This window comes from Palaemon carinicauda, chromosome 11, assembly GCF_036898095.1.
Source record: "Palaemon carinicauda isolate YSFRI2023 chromosome 11, ASM3689809v2, whole genome shotgun sequence".
NCBI lineage: Eukaryota > Metazoa > Arthropoda > Malacostraca > Decapoda > Palaemonidae > Palaemon > Palaemon carinicauda.
The window spans coordinates 127,595,523-127,612,948 of NC_090735.1; the positions used below are offsets into that span (position 1 = coordinate 127,595,523).

Below are 17,426 nucleotides of genomic sequence, written 5' to 3' on the forward strand. Positions count from 1 at the left end.
ACAGAATCCTGGTGTATACACATACATGTATGTATATGTAATATATATTTGCACATTCAATAGGAACATACCGTTCAGCAAAAAGCATGGCCATTTTTTTTTTTTTTTTTTTTTTTTTTTTTTTTTTTTTTTTTTTTTTTTTTTTTTTTTTTTAGGTTTTGTAATGTTTCCCCATTTTTGTTATTCTCCAATATACTGTAAGTAAAGGTTCTCCAAATGGCTAATGGTACTGTAGTTAATATATAACCGGCCGTTTCCCAGGTCTAGCAAGTATTTTTATTTTTTGAAAAAATAGAGAAAATCCAATTAACTATAGTCAATTCTTTTCAGTGAGGCAGATTTGCACCGACTCGCAAGGGGTGCCCGTTTAGCTCGGAAAAGTTTCCTGATCGCTGATTGGTTGGGCAAGATAATTCTAACCAATCAGATAGCAGGAAACTTCTCCGAGCTAAAAGGCCTCCGCTGCGAGTCTGTGTAAATGCGCCTCAGTAAAAAAAATGGAGTATACTTTCTTTTGTGCTCTGGGGTGATAGAAATACATTGTCGAATTTGTTTAATCTTTTTATCATTATTTTCTTTTATTTCTTTCTTGGTTATATACTTTTTTCTCTTCATCATTACTGGAGAGAATTTCGCGATTAATGATTATAATTGATATCCTAATTGATGAATTCATTCGTATCTATTCCCTCAAAAAAAAAAAAAAAAAAAAAAAAAATAACACTTCAAGAGGGTTGGTTTTATTTTTGTACTAAAAATTCAGAAATCTTTAAAAATAATTTTTCTATTTAGGTAGTTTTATAAAGCTTCGCCAAATTGCGATCTTTAATTCATAGAACCAATAGTTCATTTTATTTGTTTGCGTATAGATTTCGGATTTATTGAAATTCGTGCGCATTTCATGATATATGTATGTATGTTCATATATGTATGTACTGTATATGTATATTACTAATTCGGATTTACATTTGACAAATATTAGCTAACCTATGTGAAGATTGAATAAAGGCCCGTGACTATGTATGTATATATATATATATATATATATATATATATATATATATATATATATATATATATATATATATATATATATATACTCACGTGTTTAGGTCATTACATATGTTCTTAAAAAGGAGGTTATTGATGTTATAAGATAACACTCAAAAGAATTTTTTTTTTTTAATATTTCCCCGATAAGAGAATAGGTTTCGCAGGTGATTTTAATTTCGATTTTTCGTGTTTCCTGTTATTATAATTCAGATAGCTTGCACATATCATGTTAGCACGGGAAATATTTTTTGTAGGGAAACAATATAGGTATTTTTATTTACAAGTGGGGAGTAGTTATATATATATATATATATATATATATATATATATATATATATATATATATATATATATATATATATATATATATATATGCATATGTATGTGTATGTATGTATGTATATATACATATACACACGTATATATATATATATATGTATGTATACATATACATATACACATGTATGTGTATATGTATACATACATACATATATATATATATATATATATATATATATATATATATATATATATATATATATATATATATATATATATATATATATATATATATCAAACTAGAAAGGTAATGATTTTTGGATTGTCATAAGAAAAGTTTGGTAAAGATATTTTTCAGTTTTTCCTCTGCAACGAAGTTATTTTGAAGATAGTATAATTTGATTGCGTATTATAATTTTTAATTTACCAATACGAAAGTACATTATTTTAGTTAAACAAAAGTCGTGGAACATTCCCCCAAATATAGAGAGATCTGATACCGAGTTAATTTTTCAATAGGAGGATCAAACGAGTGATTGGTTAATGGAAAAGAATTTTGCATTTGAATTCGTAACTTTCTTTTTTTTCGTTTTTTGTATTTTGTAAATTATTGTTCCTTATTTACAATATAGTAGAAGGTATGGCGGGATTTTGAAAGCCAACTTTTGATCTTGAGAGAATATCGATTATCCTTTACTTGTCGCCTTCTTGTCTAACTCTCAACGCTTCGCTGTTATTGATAATATGGTGATTCAGTGGCAGGTAGGATGAGTCGTAGTAACGCGTGCCATAGTTTGAACAACGGGGCCCCGTACGCGCATGCTGTGACAAGAAAAAAAGAAAAAGATATAAAAGTCGCTCATACTTAATATAAAGGCGCTAACACTTATTATGAAGGCATTCTATCGCTTTGAATAAACATTAACACCTAGTGTATACGCACGCACTCGCCCACACGCACCTAACACTTTACACAGTGACCCTCTACTAACTACAACGACCGCCACATTACTGCAAAGATTGTGTTGTATCGACTGTGATAAGGAAGATAAATCCCACAAAACAACCTTAGAGTCTGGCATCGTCCAGCTGGAGCTCATCCCACAAGACCCTTTTGAGAACATAGCCTCGTCCGGGTGTAGTTCTTAAGGTTCCTTCCAGAAATGTGACAGAGAAGAAAAGTGTTTGCTTTCATCGACGGTAAATGAACGCTTTCATGGATGTTTTTAGGAAGTGTTTATGATTATAGCCTGTTGAGATGAAAAAAAAAAAAACATGATATATCAGCGTAGAGTAGGTTTCTATAATGTGTATTATAAGGGTGTGTGATGAAGTATATCATTTGTCTATCAGTACTGTCCAGTAAGGTATTGTAGTTGTAAGAAAAAATTTAAAGGTAATTACAGAAATACCTCGTATTAATAGTGAAGCCTGGAGGTGTTTTACTTATTTGCATAGATCCTGTGCGTGGCGTTGTCATCAATCTGTTATTAAATGGGACAGTAATATGTAGAATTCCCAGTTTGACAGGTATCGATATTCCGCGCAGAAGGTGAACTGCAAGCACTGGTGAATTATTATCATTTCCTGCTCAGGATGAAGGAAGCCTAGTTTTGTTTAGATTTACCTATTGTAGAAGGATATTTTGAGATGTCATACTGTGTGGTTAGTAAATTTCTCTGTACAGTCCTTCTCAAAGCCAGGTTCATACTATTGCAATGGTGTAAATTGTAGCTCATTTGAGAGTACTTTTATTTACATTGTAACATATGTTTATCAAGCGTATGCTGGAGCCTCAATGCGATTGTAATCATAAGTATGCGTTAGATTTGGTATATAACAGCAGTCTGGCCTGGTCTTCGAGACGATTGTATTATAAATTAGCCTTTTCTGTCAAATATTTTCGACGTGGTGGGAATCGACCATTAATGTTGAGAGAAGATACCTTTAAGCTGTATTACTGATGAGTGAGAACTGTATTTGATAGGGTTATATGTAGAATAATAATGAATAACTTTGAGGTATGTGGAATTTACTGTTAAAAGGATAACTTTGTGAATTAGGTATTAGACTGAAAATTAAGATTTTTTTTCCCTGTAGAATTTTTAGACCGAAGATGGTAACCATTTAGTATGTGTTTGAGAATAACTCGGTATTATGAAATATAAAACTTTTGTTTTGTTACATTTGTAAATGAAAATATTAAAGATTGGCGTAAAAATGTGATGTCTGTCAGTCAACAACGGTCCTCCCTTTAAATCTTGTGTTCGAGGACTTTGCTGTATATACTGTACTTTAATAAAACCAAGAAACTAAGTTTTCTTTTTATTACCTGCTGAAATAAATACAAAGTTTTAATAAAAAATAAACATAGGTACAGTAAACTTTATCCCATGTACTTCTCGGTCTATGGGATCATTCATGTCAACGTGTATTTGCTAGTAAATAATTATTTAAACTATAGTCAAATTTTTTTAAGGAGGCACATTTGCACCGACTCTCAATGGTTCCCTATTAGCTCGGAAAAGTTTCCTAACCGCTGATTGGTTAGAATTATTTTGACCAACCAATCAGCGATTAGGAAACTTTTCCGAGCTAAAAGGGCACTCCGAGTCAGTGCAAATGCGCCTCATTAAAAAAAAAGGACTATAATTAGTATAATGCAAATTTTTGAGATGCCAGTTGTATTCCTATTTGTTTACTGACATTATTAATAATGATAGAAATATAATTAGTCAGCTTTACCTATAGTGCTGTTTTTTGTTTCAAACTTTAGTTTTACAGATAAAATCTCTAACCTGCAGAAATGTTATTGAAAATTATGTAAGATTAAATGTTTGGATAAGACATATTGTTACTATGGCAACGGTTATTTAAAGAAGAAAGCTTAAAATGTCAAAAAAAAATGCATTCTTTATCTGATGAATGGTGGATGATCACCTTCCCCTTGCATTAAAAAGTTCCTAAGGACTATTTAGTCTTAGAAATACAAGGAATCGTCACCAGTAAGACTTAGAACCCCGCTACATTGATTCTTTCAACCATATCATGACCCTTTCCTTACCATACGACTTTCTCAAACTAATCGTCTGGAGACAGTTTTCTCCTACCTTGTTTATGTGAAATTATATAATTTGTATATATATATATATATATATATATATATATATATATATATATATATATATATATATATATATATAATATATATATATATATATATATATGTATATATATATGTATATATTATTATCATTATTATTACTTGCTAAGCTACAACCATAGTTGAAAAAGCAGGAAGCTATAAGCCCAGAGGCTCAACAGGGAAAATAGCACAGTGAGGAAAGGAAACAAGGAAAAATAGAATATTTTAAGAACAGTAACAACAAAATAAATACTTCCTATATAAACTATAAAAACTTTAACAAAACAAGAGGAAGAGAACTTATATAGAACAATGTACCCTCAAGCAATAGAACTCTAACCCAAGACAGTGGAAGACCATAGTACAGAGGCTGTGGCATTACCCAAAACTAGAGAACAATGGTTTGAATTTGGAGTGTCCTAGAAGAGCTGCTTACCATAACTAAAGAGTCTCTTCTACCCTTTCCAAGAAGAAAGTGGCCACTGAACAATTACAGTGCTGCATATAAACATAATAAGATCTTGTATATCTGTTTTCAATGTTTATATAATTTTAATGCAAGTTTACAGCACTCCTTGTAAATGTGTGAATTCAATTGCACACACATTATAAGATATGCAGATTCCTGAAGGGAGAGGGGAGCTGGGGAAAGTGCAGAAGGGCTAACTAAATTAGAAAAGAGAGAAAGAACCCTGATGGCTTTGCACCCGGGGAAAAAAATTATAATTGCAAATACGTTTTTGGTCCAGTAGAAAACATTGAAATTACTCTATAATACGAAATTCCCACAAGTTTAGCGTAAACAGGTTCTCTATTTGGCGAGGAATTGATGTTGGTTTACTTTGGACTGTTAAGAAAACTGCTTCTAAAAGCAAATGGAAATCAGGAAGGTACACGTAAAATGGAATATAAAGCACCTACTCTGGGATCGATTTATGTACTACAGTATGACTATATGGCCCAGTGCTGGGACCGAGTAGGTCATTCACCTCCGTGGTGCACCTGGAAAAAAACCTGTTGTTGTACCATTAAGTTAAGAAGTTGGACAGCATAATGGAAGAGAAGAAGCTGGAAAGGAGGTAAAGTATAAAGCTAAAAGTTGTTTGCAGATACGTCCACAAAGACTATTAACTAATGCCTGCAGTTCACCGCGTAAAGTGCTTTGGTGACATAAAACCCCACTCCCACGTGAGAGAAGGTTTATGAACTAATTTATATACAGTAGATATGAGTAATGTATGTAAGATAAGAAAAACGTCAACACTATCAATGAGGAAATAAAATCTTTAAAAGTAGAAAGCGAAGCATTGTTTAACTATAAATTAATGTATATAAACTAAGATTGTAAATTTGTATTCCATAATAGATAAAGGAAAAAAAATTGCACAAATGAAAAATCCTGTAATTTCTGTTATGGATTATGTTTCTTACGATGAACTCATGAATGAACATAACTGGGAAAGAAATTCGCTATTATGGAAGAAACATTTTCTCCAGTGCCTTACAGTACATGAAAAACCGCTTAACATAAGCGATTTTTCAAGGCCTCCTCAATACTTGTCACGGGATTGATGGACATGATAGAGAAAGCAAGGGAATTTAATATTAATAAAAACTTGCTATGAGTGACATTAAGATTAGATTCTTTGGGGGAAAGCTATTAGCTACAACCACATTGTTATTACTTGGAAGGCATAAAAGATAGACAAAAAGAATAAAAAAGAAGTTTCCTTAAACTCTGACGCTCATGCATTAAGGTTTGGACGTAGACAGGGGAATATTTTTTTTTCTTAAAAGCATTTCAACAAGTTTTATATGCATGACTCATATTTCCGGGCCTAGTAGGAGGCAGTACCGTCAGTGCAGCATACGCGGTGCACTGTGAACATTTCTAAAGAGGTCTTTGCAGCTTCCGTTAGGTCTTAATTGTCATTTGTTTCTAGCCATCTACTTTACCTCTGTTCCCGTTCCTTTTTCCATCTTGCTGTCCAAGCTCTTTTAACTGTTACTTCTTATTTTTTTTAACTTACTTTTTGGTTTTTTAACTATTACTTCTTGGTTTTTTAACTGTTACTTCTTGGTTCAACAGCTGGGTATTCCCCCAGCTGTTACCTTAGCTTGGAATGGCCTCCCAAGTCCCAATGCTGGACAACATGGTCTATTATGCACGAATCAAACCGACTAAATAATCCATGTAGAACAAAAAGCTCGGTGAACTAATATTACATTCCTCGTGAGCTCATTTTCAGAACGATCAATTTTCAACTACGCAAAGTAGAAAAAAAGATTTTTGAAAATTAATTTGATTTCTCCATCGTTGTGGATATCATACAATGAATCTATTTACGTAACTAAACAAAAATACAACTTTCAATGAAGTGCAAATCCCCATGAAGAAGTACTAATAGCTGTTATTAAAATTGCATACGATGTTTGATAATGAAATTTCACATGGGTCGACAGCAAGTACCATGTTGAACTGAGATGATACGATTTCATAATGCAGATTTTAGCTTCTCGTTAGTTTAGTCTTATGGCTGGGTTTTGTATGTTTGCAAGCTGTGTTCATTATATGGTAACGAGGCACAATGATATTTTTTTTTTTTTTTTTTTGCACTAAAAATAATCCATAACTATTTTTCTATATTAAAAGAAAAATTACCTTCAACAATAAAGAGAAAACTAAATATCTAAAATTCGAGTGATGAGACTGTATTCAGAGATAACCTGGAGGTGTTCAGAAATTACCAGGAGGATTTCAGACAATAGTTCATTTTAAGAGGTAAAGTTCATAATGCAGTTCCAAGTTTAATCGCTTTTGATGCAAGACTTTCCTCCGGGTTTTATACAGCGACAAAAGCAACTAATATCGACTGAAGAAACTTTATATCTAACGATACTCACATTCTCGGATTCTGATATCATCCAAAAATTTACATTAATAATTTTAAAAGATTTAATATCAATGCATTTAATAAATATACTAAAAATTGTTGATTGTACTTGGATATATACTGAGTACTTACCTTCTGAGCCCAGATCTTCACTAAGATCAAATAATTTTTTTGTAAAACCAAGACCCATATGCCTATGTGCAATGTAGCATCTTCAAATTCATACCACTGCAGTTGAAGAAAATAAAAAGAAGGAAAAGGAGCAATTTCGTATAATAGATAAGGGCTAATGAGGTAAATATCATTATGCTAATTGAGCCTGTCTGCTGGATCTCCAGCATAATTAATGATCCTGAGTCAGGGATCACAGAAATATTTGCCCATTAGTGTTTGGGGACGCAAAATTCAAGAAGAATAACAAGACTGGATCAAAGGATGATGAAATTTCTGCTCCGATAAAAGAAAACAACCCAAAAAGAAAAAAAAAGGGAAAATCTCTGACTAACGAAGAGGAAAGTTATCATTGTTGAGGCTAATCATTGATATTATTACCATGAATGATAGTAATAATAGCAAAAGTTGTGCTGATTATAAGTTTTACAATGCATGAGGGATCACAAAATAATGATAGAAAGACCATTTATCTTGTAGATTAATCTGAATTATAAACTAAAAAGAAAATAGATAAAAAAAATCCTAATTGTAGCATATTTCCTCTTGCACCTAGTGATGGTAGCCAGCTTGTTATCGAGGAACTAAGATCAGTATAATCAAATCTACGGAATTTTAAATTACACATTCAACGCATTAAACTACCCTTTAAGGTGCATGCAGTACATAAGGTTTACGTAATACCTGTACTCCTTTTCAGTATGGAAATTTAGAGTTACCTTCGAATTGGAGCTGTAGGATCCATATGTTATCTAAAAAAAATCAGATCTATTTAACATAGATTATATGGAAAAGTCTACAGTATATATATATATATATATATATATATATATATATATATATATATATATATATATATATATATATATATATATATATATATATTATGTATATATGTGTGTGTATATATATGTATATATATATATATATTTATATATATATACAGTATGTGTGTATATATATAGAGTATATGTATATATACAGTGTATATATATATATATATATATATATATATATATATATATATATATATATATATATATATATATATATATATTCAAATAAGCCATATATATTTTTGATGCATTAATGACTGGATTCTCTTAACGACCTCGGAATCAGAGCCCCAGGCGAAATCACACAAAGACAAGAGCTTGGCTCCGGCCGGGAATCGAACCCTGGTCAGCAAGCTTGTACAGACAGTGACTAACCCACTTGGCCACGAAGAAAGATAAAAGTCAATGACAATTCTTCTGTACTTATACCTGTCGAATTCAGGTATTTTGTACTTAGAATTGAAATCAACCCATCTTCACCATCGTAGCTAATTGGTAGTTTGTTACTTGTCATTCAATTAATGATAAATTTTGCCCATTTTTACGTGTTTTTCATATTCAAATAAGCCATATATATTTTTGATACATTAATGTCTAGATTCTCTTAACGACCTCGGGATCAGAGCCCCAGGCGAAATCACACAAAGACAAGAGCTTGGCTCCGGCCGGGAATCGAACCCTGGTCAGCAAGCTTGTACAGACAGTGACTAACCAACTTGGCCACGAAGAAAGATAAAAGTCAATGACAATTCTTCTGTACTTATACCTGTCGAATTCAGGTATTTTGTACTTAGAATTGAAATCAACCCATCTTCACCATCGTAGCTAATTGGTAGTTTGTTACTTGGCATTCAATTAATGATAAATTTTGCCCATTTTTACGTGTTTTTCATATTCAAATAAGCCATATATATTTTTGATACATTAATGTCTGGATTCTCTTAACGACCTCGGGATCAGAGCCCCAGGCGAAATCACACAAAGACAAGAGCTTGGCTCCGGCCGGGAATCGAACCCTGGTCAGCAAGCTTGTACAGACAGTGACTAACCCACTTGGCCACGAAGAAAGATAAAAGTCAATGACAATTCTTCTGTACTTATACCTGTCGAATTCAGGTATTTTGTACTTAGAATTGAAATCAACCCATCTTCACCATCGTAGCTAATTGGTAGTTTGTTACTTGGCATTCAATTAATGATAAATTTTGCCCATTTTTACGTGTTTTTCATATTCAAATAAGCCATATATATTTTTGATACATTAATGTCTGGATTCTCTTAACGACCTCGGGATCAGAGCCCCAGGCGAAATCACACAAAGACAAGAGCTTGGCTCCGGCCGGGAATCGAACCCTGGTCAGCAAGCTTGTACAGACAGTGACTAACCCACTTGGCCACGAAGAAAGATAAAAGTCAATGACAATTCTTCTGTACTTATACCTGTCGAATTCAGGTATTTTGTACTTAGAATTGAAATCAACCCATCTTCACCATCGTAGCTAATTGATAGTTTGTTACTTGGCACTCAATTAATGATAAATTTTGCACATTTTTACGTGTTTTTCATATTCAAATAAGCCATATATATTTTTGATACATTAATGTCTAGATTCTCTTAACGACCTCGGGATCAGAGCCCCAGGCGAAATCACACAAAGACAAGAGCTTGGCTCCGGCCGGGAATCGAACTCTGGTCAGCAAGCTTGTACAGACAGTGACTAACCCACTTGGCCACGAAGAAAGATAAAAGTCAATGACAATTCTTCTGTACTTATACCTGTCGAATTCAGGTATTTTGTACTTAGAATTGAAATCAACCCATCTTCACCATCGTAGCTAATTGGTAGTTTGTTACTTGGCATTCAATTAATGATAAATTTTGCACATTTTTACGTGTTTTTCATATTCAAATAAGCCATATATATTTTTGATACATTAATGTCTGGATTCTCTTAACGACCTCGGGATCAGAGCCCCAGGCGAAATCACACAAAGACAAGAGCTTGGCTCCGGCCGGGAATCGAACCCTGGTCAGCAAGCTTGTACAGACAGTGACTAACCCACTTGGCCACGAAGAAAGATAAAAGTCAATGACAATTCTTCTGTACTTATACCTGTCGAATTCAGGTATTTTGTACTTAGAATTGAAATCAACCCATCTTCACCATCGTAGCTAATTGGTAGTTTGTTACTTGGCATTCAATTAATGATAAATTTTGCACATTTTTACGTGTTTTTCATATTCAAATAAGCCATATATATTTTTGATACATTAATGTCTGGATTCTCTTAACGACCTCGGGATCAGAGCCCCAGGCGAAATCACACAAAGACAAGAGCTTGGCTCTGGCCGGGAATCGAACCCTGGTCAGCAAGCTTGTACAGACAGTGACTAACCCACTTGGCCACGGGCTCTGATCCTGAGGTCGTTAAGAGAATCCAGACATTAATGTATCAAAAATATATATGGCTTATTTGAATATGAAAAAAACGTAAAAATGGGCAAAATTTATCATTAATTGAATGCCAAGTAACAAACTACCAATTAGCTACGATGGTGAAGATGGGTTGATTTCAATTCTAAGTACAAAATACCTGAATTCGACAGGTATAAGTACAGAAGAATTGTCATTGACTTTTATCTTTCTTCGTGGCCAAGTGGGTTAGTCACTGTCTGTACAAGCTTGCTGACCAGGGTTCGATTCCCTGCCGGAGCCAAGCTCTTGTCTTTGTGTGATTTCGCCTGGGGCTCTGATCCCGAGGTCGTTAAGAGAATCCAGACATTAATGTATCAAAAATATATATGGCTTATTTGAATATGAAAAACACGTAAAAATGTGCAAAATTTATCATTAATTGAATGCCAAGTAACAAACTACCAATTAGCTACGATGGTGAAGATGGGTTGATTTCAATTCTAAGTACAAAATACCTGAATTCGACAGGTATAAGTACAGAAGAATTGTCATTGACTTTTATCTTTCTTCGTGGCCAAGTGGGTTAGTCACTGTCTGTACAAGCTTGCTGACCAGGGTTCGATTCCCGGCTGGAGCCAAGCTCTTGTCTTTGTGTGATTTCGCCTGGGGCTCTGATCCCGAGGTCGTTAAGAGAATCCAGACATTAATGTATCAAAAATATATATGGCTTATTTGAATATGAAAAACACGTAAAAATGTGCAAAATTTATCATATATATATATATATATATATATATATATATATATATATATATATATATATATATATATATATATATATATATATATATATATATATATATATATATATATATATATATATATATATATATATATCCGCCATCTGTTTTCATAGGAAGCAAACTACCAAATTAAAAAAAATCTTTAAAGAACAACCTCCACACGAAAATGAAATAAATCAATAAACGGGTCACACGAAACTCATAATTTAACTCATTTCAATTTCCACAGCCGTGGGGACACTGCAACTCCAGTTCAAACCCTCATTAAAACAAGAAATAAGAGTAAAATGTCCCACGAAAAATAAATATATTGTAACGAGGACGGGGGCGACTACCCCCTGAAAAGTATCAGACTCGAGTATCAAGTTACTAAGCCTTCTCATAAGTGAAGACGAGACTCCAAGATATGGTTGATAGAGGCAGGAGGAGGTCCACCACTGCCTGGAAACAGAAAGGAGAGAGAGAGAGAGAGAGAGAGAGAGAGAGAGAGAGAGAGAGAGAGAGAGAGAGAAGAGTAGTGCGGGATAACAGACATTAGATCATTTAAGTATGTGATGTAATAAGACCTTACTGTAGTCATTTTTTTTTTTAAATGAGACGCATTAGCACTGACTCGCATGGGGTGTCCTTTTAGTTCGGAAAAGTCTCCTAATCGCTGATTAGTTGGACAAAATAATTCTAACCAATCAGCTAGTAGGACACTTTTTCCGAGCTAAGAGGGCACCCCTGCGAGTCGGGGACAAATGTGCCTCATTAAACAAAATTGATTATAGTAAACACAAATTAATAAAAAGCTCTCAATAACAAGAAACATAGTAACATAAGTGTCCTGCTAACGCAGATGATAAATACAGCAGTTATACGTTTGGGAATTGCCGAGAAGACGTTACATCTAAAAAAATCTATAAAGTCCTAACATAAATGAATCCGTCTATATTCCTTGTACTCCAACGGAAATTTGCAGAAACAAACCCCATTGACTCTGGTGTTACTATAATGGTTATTACAAACGCAAATAAAACAGTAATTCGGCATCATATCCTAAGTTCTCTCTATGAGAGAACTATGATGCATGTGCCCCGTTAGTAACGGACCGCAATGAGACAAGTGGTTGGTGGGGAACCAGTGACGTCACACTGGAGTATGGGACTGGTTTCATGAAGCGAAGGAAAAGTGAAACCTTTTTACCAAAAAAGTGACCCCTGAAATGCATTCAAAATATAAAATAAGTTTGGGGGGGAAATGAGCAGTGTGCTGATGGCATGATCTGAAAATAATTAATATATTTGACTAGACCAGTAAATCAGGATGATAAAGTCGGAACAAAGATGAAAGAAAAATCCAAGATAATGTTATCACTACGAGCCAAACTGCAACATCAGTTGGAGAAGCAGAATCTACACGAGTACTCAGAATGTTTAACTTGAAAAAAAAAAAACATAGGGTTGATTTTCTCAAATTTATATATACCACAGTATCACCTTGAAATATTCTATTATTAAAACCTTAATAACAATGTATTTAATGAAAACTGCAAGACACGAAAATATACGAGTTTTCAACCATCTCTAAAAATCACTATTAACAGACAAAATTTGTTGAAGGTGAATCACTATTTCCAGACAAAATCTATTGTAGGCAAATAACTATTAACAGACAAAATCTGTTGTAGGCAAATCGCTGTTTGCATACAAAATCTATTTTAGGCAAATCACTATCAACTGACAAAATATTCCGTGGACAAATCACTATTAACAGACAAAATATGCTGCAGACAAATCATTATTAACAGACAAAATATGTTGTAGACAAATCCCTATTAACAGAAAATCTGTTGTAGGCACATCACTATTACACAGACAAATTGTGTTGTAGGCAAATAACTATTAACAGACAAAATCTGTTGTAGACAAATCACTAATGCACAAACAAAATCAGTTGTAGGCCTACATAAGAATAAATCTGAGATTTTTTTTTTTTTATTGTCAACGATTACGAAGGAGAGGAGCTGTGTTAGGCCCAGGAGAAAAAAAAGGCCAATGTTATCGCTCCAAAGGATGTGGCCAGGATATGCATCAATATATGTCAGAAAACGCTGACGCAATGACTAACGCATCGATGGCATGTGTTCCTCGTTGAAACTGTTCAGACGTAAGAGAACGTATCCCCGTGTTCATAGATGTTCTTTTCTTTCGAAGAAAACGCAAAGAAACAGAAACGCATGCGTGTATATATATATATATATATATATATATATATATATATATATATATATATATATATATATATATATATATATATATGGATACGTTTCTTAGAATGTTGAGGTGGATGTGTGAGGTGACAAGAAAAGATAAAATACGGAATGAGTAATTAGGGGTACCACAGGAGTTAGAGAACTATCAGATAAGATCCAAGAAAGTAGACTGAGGTGGTTTGGTCATGTCATGAGAAGAGATGAACAGTATATTGGGAGGAGAGTGGTGGAAATGGAGGTACAGGAAACGAGGAGAGGGAGACCAAAGCGAAGGTGGATGGACTGTATCAAGGATGATCTTCGATCCAAGGGATTAACCGGTGATGAAGTGTGGGACAGAGGTAGATGGAGAACACTGGCCAGAAACATCGACCCCACATAAAAGTTGGAAAAGATGCAGACAAAGAAGGAATATATATATATATATATATATATATATATATATATATATATATATATATATATATATATATGTATATATATATATATATATATATATATATATATATATATATATATACATATATATATATATATATATATATATATATATATATATATATATATATATATATATATATATATATATATATATATATACAACCACCAACAACTTACATGTAGGGTACAGAAAACTGTTAAACTTACATAATAATGGCCTACAACTAGATAACATGTTAATGTGGGTGGCGCTTAGTATGGCCTAATAATAAATTTGTCTTAAGAAATTAGTGATTGCCAGACTTGGGTTCGAGTTCTGCTCAAACTCGTTAGTTCCTTTGGCCACTGCAACCTCACTATCCCTGTGACTTAAGGAGGGGGTTTTGGGGGAGCGTATAGGTCTATTCGCCGAGTTATCAGCAGCCATTGCCTGGTCAAATCTTGGGTGGAAAGGGGGCTTGGGCTATGGTCAGTCGCTAGGACATTGTCCTGCTTGTTAGGGCAATGTCACTAACCCTTGCTTCTGCCATTCATGGGCGGCCTTTAAACCTTTAAACTGCTGTAACAAATGTCTCAACACAGCTGCAACTATGAGCATTGGATTTTTTGGCATTGAAAATGGCACTTAAGATGTGAAAATAAAAGCTTTAGGTTATTTAGAAGCTCACAAATTGAGGAAAATATTTTTTTCACGGCAGCCATTTTGTAAAATTCAAGATGGTGGCCATGTTGGACACGGGGCAAATAGAAACATTGTTTTTCCTGATTACTTATACTATAAAATTTCCAAAATTTCCTTTCAAAGTTGTATAGTTTTCATAATCTAAAAAAAATCCAACGAGAGTTAAAAGCCAAAGATAGTGAGTGAACCTAACTACATATATGTTTGTCTCTATGTGCGTGTTTTTTTTCCTTGAAGTACATTGCGTCAGAGAAGTTCATCCTTATGGCATCTCAATAATGCTTTTTGAGGATGAGGTTGCTATCCCCGTGCACCTTTGTCTTGTCACCAAAGCAAATTCTGGCACCCATACACAGCTTGGTGAACTTTTGAGCGTTAGCTAGGATTAAAAACACTTCTTGCTACCGCTCACAGTATTGGTAGGTACCGTGTGTCAATGGATTTTATCAACTTACAGCAGGAGTTGAACTCTAGTCCTTGAGATATATATATATATATATATATATATATATATATATATATATATATATATATATATATATATATATATATATATATATATATATGTGTGTGTGTGTGTGTGTGTGTGTGTGTGTGTGTGTGTGTGTGTACGAAAAGTAAAATGCTACATGCCAAACAAAACTGTTATACGAAGTAAGGGTTGTAAACCCCAATTCCTTAATGAAAGTTATCAACGTGCGTTCGCATAGTGATAAGAGCTCCCGATAAACGAGAAGTATTCATGATCAACTATCTACATTCCCATGATAATCTTTCAAAGATAAAGCGTAGCGATACTAAGATACAGAAATAAAAAAAAGATAAGATTGTGATTAAACATACTTAGAATATGGTATTAATGCAGAAATGTTGAAAGGTTCAAGGGATAGAATTAAAAAACTTCCGGCGGGGACTGGTGCGACAACGGGGCACCTTGACATAGTAGGAATGGTGATACTCGACAGAGTAGGGATGTTGATACTTGACAGGTTAGGGATGGTGATACTCAGCAGAGTAGGGATATTGATACTCGACTGAGTGGGGATGGTGATACTCGTAGGGTACGGATGGTGATACTCGACAGTTTATGGATGGTGATACTCAGCAGAGTAGGGATGGTGATACTCGACAGAGTGGGGACGGTGATACTTGACAGGTTAGGGATGGTGATACTCAGCACAGAAGGGATGTTGATACTCGACAGGTTAGGGATGGTAATACTCAGCAGAGTAGGGATGGTAATACTCGACAGAGTAGGGATGGTGATACTGGACAGAGTGGGGATATTGATACTCGACAGAGTGTGGATGGTGATACTCGACAGAGTAGGGAGGGTAATACTCGACAGAGTAGGGGTGGTGATACTCGACAGGTTAGGGATAGTGATACTCAGCAGAGTAGGGATGTTGATACTCGACAGAGTGGGGATGGTGATACTCGACAGGTTAGGGATGGTGATACTCAGCAGAGTAGGGATGTTGATACTCGACAGAATAGGGATGCTGATACTCGAATGAGTGGGGATGGTGATACTCGATAGAGTAGGGTTGGTTATACTCGACAGGTTAGGGATGGTGATACTCAGCATAGTAGGGATGTTGATACTCGACAGAGTGGGGATGGTGATACTCGACAGAGTAGGGATGGTGATACTCTACAGAGTAGGGATGTTGATACTTAACAGAGTAGGGACGTTGATACTCGACAGAGTGGGGATGATGCTACTGGACAGAGTGGGGATGACGCTACTCGACAGAGTGGGGATGATGCTACTCGACAGAGTAGGGATGGTGATACTCGACAGAGTGGGGATGATGCTACTGGACAGAGTGGGGATGACGCTACTCGACAGAGTGGGGATGATGCTACTCGACAGAGTAGGGATGGTGATACTCGACAGAGTGGGGATGATGCTACTGGACAGAGTGGGGATGACGCTACTCGACAGAGTGGGGATGATGCTACTCGACAGAGTAGGGATGGTGATACTCGACAGAGTGGGGATGATGCTACTGGACAGAGTGGGGATGACGCTACTCGACAGAGTGGGGATGATGCTACTCGACAGAGTAGGAATGGTGATACTCGACAGAGTGGGGATGGTGATACTCGGCCTCATGAGAAGTTACTTTTTAAGGTCTATCGTTGGATGAGTGTATGGAATTTTGGATCATATGCCCTAGCGCTAGGCCCTGGAAGGCCATTCACCACAGACCTAGAACTGGAGATCACAGCTCATTTACTGCATACATACCCGCTGTATCTGAAAATATTAAATTCATGCATTACGCTGAAATTTAAAACATACTTGCGTGTAACTCAATTATGATTTGGCAATTAAAACGAGGTCATGAAAATGAAAATTAGAAAATAAATTACATGGTATCATAATTAACCTTAATAAAAAAAAATAATTAATGGTAATAGGATTCAACAGAACGAGAAATT

General features: G+C 34.6%; 2 protein-coding genes across 3 annotated transcripts in view; both read left to right on the forward strand.

Annotated features, from left to right (window-relative positions):
- The window catches only part of LOC137650200 (protein unzipped-like), a 3,063-nt gene extending 2,045 nt beyond the window's left edge, over positions 1–1,018 (forward strand). Inside the window, exon 1 of the mRNA XM_068383385.1 lies at positions 1–1,018. This exon is cut by the window's left edge and continues 2,045 nt beyond it. The gene's annotated coding sequence lies outside the window, so the exon portion shown is untranslated.
- Positions 1–17,426, forward strand: part of LOC137650201 (solute carrier organic anion transporter family member 74D-like) — a 407,823-nt gene that overhangs the window by 132,416 nt on the left and 257,981 nt on the right. The gene's annotated exons all lie outside the window — the stretch shown is intronic.